Below are 3,108 nucleotides of genomic sequence, written 5' to 3' on the forward strand. Positions count from 1 at the left end.
TGTGAAACAAAGTTTTTTGTTCTTTCACCAGATTTATAAATTGGCATGGCCTTTTTTCTTTATAAAGTGAAATGTTACTCCTCTAAACTGATTTAGATTGAATTTAACCATACAAATTGTGGCTACATGTGTATGGCTTGATTATATTTTATCTCTCTGTTACAGTACAGTTCAGTTTAATGATGTACATTTTCACTGCTTTATTTCAAACATGAATTAAAGACAGAATTTGCATTTGCAATGACAGTTTCATTCATTGCACAATGTACATTCTTGATTTATTTCTAGTCTGTGATTACGTTGCTTGTAATGTTTCACACCAAGGGTGAGATAACCTTCACTCTGATGGGTTGTGCTATGTCACAGTAAAGGTTAGGTTATTGAACTGTTATCAGCTAGACTGAACTAAAGTCACAGAAACAGCAATGGACATGCATGCTGCCAAATTATCTCTTTAGCATACTTGTTGCTTCATTAAAAAAAAATGGACACGAAAAATAGGTAGTTTTAGTTGAGCCAGTGTTGAGTTTCTGTGGGAGTTTGTAGAAGAGTGGAAAGACGCACAGAGATGCCAGCTTCAGTCATGGGTCTGCAGAATAGAAGTGCCAAATCTAGCACAATGCTAACTCACTCTTTCACTTTCTCACACTAACAGATGCAGACAGAGAGGACCGGCTAGAGGTCACAGATCTTCGGTCACAAAGTTCATCAGGAAATCAAATTCTCAAGAGATATATTAAAAACAGACTAAGTAAAAAATGTAATGGTTAACTAGTTACATGATTACTAGTTACTGTGAGTGTACATTAGCCAAAACCATTTTAATAAAAATATTTGAATACATATGACATCTTTTTATAATTGAAATGTAGCCAGAATAATTTAAGTAGGCTATGCGTTTCTCTGTGTTGATAATATGATTGAGTTTAAATAATTTTCTTAGACACAGAGTAGTGTACAGCATATTAATAAAATGACAAGATTAATTCAGTTTAATGACCTCTACTAATGGACACTTTTCACATCTGGGTTTGCAGAGCGGAAGTAGAATCACAGTTGGGTAAACTTGAATGGCGGTGAATGGGAGACCACAACAAATGTAGTTTTTGCCCACCCATTTGCTCCAACAGCAAAAGAAAATATCAACTATTGTACTTTCATGGCTTTTCAAAGGAAGATAAAAATATCTAGCGCTGGATAACAGCAGTAAGAAGTTAGAAGTCTCATCGCAGCTGTGGTAACTCAGTTTTTAAAACTTACTCCAGGGTAATATAATACAAAGTTCAATGTTATAAATTTACACCAAATAATTGTAAAATTGGGAATATAAAAATGTTGCTCCATTTACATTGTTAAATAAGGCAGAAATGCGTCATAACATGTATGGGAAAAGGGTCTATGATCATTAAGATGAATCAATGCAACTATCAATGACCACTACAAACCATTATTAGATTAATATTGCTCACACTTAAGGATTTGAACAAATCCCAAACCATAAATAGTAAAATCTGGTATGTAACTGCACTATTAGTGCTATACAGACATGAATGATACCTCAAATCATGGGGCTTGTTAAGAAGAGTTGTGTTTTCCATGTGATCGGACTGAAGTGATTACTTTTTATTTTTATTTATCTAATTAGATATACACTGAATGAAGAACTCAATTCATATGTAGTGACCAGAATACAGACTTGGGGGTGGACTCTTATAAGTAACAACCTAGCAACCACCCAGAGCATCCTACTGTATTGCAATGTGCTAACCACCACTCAGAAGACTTTGCAACTGCATAGCATGGTGTTTCATTGGCATGCAAGCATTAATAATGTTTTCTTCAGAAAGTTACAAAATCTAGTTTATATTCAACTTCTATTTCTAAACTAATTCTGAGATATATTGGATCTCATTTATGGAGCACAAAAGCAAATAATTTGTAAAACTATTCTTACAGTACATACATTATCAATACATCAATTTACGCAAGAATGGTTTTAGGAATGATTTACACAGCAGTTTCTCCTGCTCATGTTTCATCAATGAGGCCCAATGAAAAAAATGGGAAATTTTAGGATAAACAAATACTCTTAAGTTTTCACTATAGACCCCTGTTCACTTTATGAAAGGAACCCTATGAAATAATACTTTGATGGAATACAAATAGAGCAAAATACAGTAAAGAAGATTTGTAACTATATTTTTTTATTATTATTATTTTGAGCATTATTTTAATGCAATATTTAATACATTATTTCAAGTACTACACAATAGTATCAGAATTTTATTGTACAATTTTGTGCTTCTTGCGTTACACAGACAAATCAGTCAATCAATCAATCAATCAACCAATCAACCTAACAATTAGTTTTTTTTTAATTATGAACTCATTATATCTTTTTTCCTCTGAATGAGACTGTTCTTTTATAATGCACTTCACTGAGCAAATGACTGACTGAAACAAAGAGCTGCAGAGCCACTCACCAGTTTGTGTGAATGTCACACCTCAATTGTAATGTTAATGGAGTGTATTGGGCATCACTGAACAACATTAAAGTCAATAATGCTGCTTAGCTCTTTGAACTATAACCCTATGCAGACAATTAGCAGTTTTGAATTATTGGGGCGATTGATAAGTCTGTATCTTTTTTTTGTTTGTGTTGTTGCTTTTTTTTCTCCCCTTTTCTCCCCAATTTGGCATGCCCAATTCCCAATGCGCTCTAGGTCCTCGTGGTGGCGTAGTGACTTTCTTCAATCCGAATAGCAGAGGACAAATCTCAGTTGCCTCCACGTCTGAGACTGTCAATCCACGCATCTTATCACGTGGCTTATTGAGCGCGTTACCGCGGAGACCTAGCGCGCGTGAAGGCTTCACGCTATTCTCTGCGGCATCCACACACAACTCACCACACGCTCCACCGAGAGTGAGAACCACACATTATAGCGACCACGAGGAGTTTAACCCAACGTGACTCTACCCACCCTAGCAACCGGGCCAATTGGTTGCTTAAGAAGCCTGACTGGAGTCACTCAGCACGCCCTGGTTTCGAACTTGCAACTCCAGGTGTGGTTGTCTTTACTTGGTGAGCTATCCAGGCCCCGATAAGTC

The sequence above is a fragment of the Myxocyprinus asiaticus genome, chromosome 1 (assembly GCF_019703515.2).
Source record: "Myxocyprinus asiaticus isolate MX2 ecotype Aquarium Trade chromosome 1, UBuf_Myxa_2, whole genome shotgun sequence".
NCBI lineage: Eukaryota > Metazoa > Chordata > Actinopteri > Cypriniformes > Catostomidae > Myxocyprinus > Myxocyprinus asiaticus.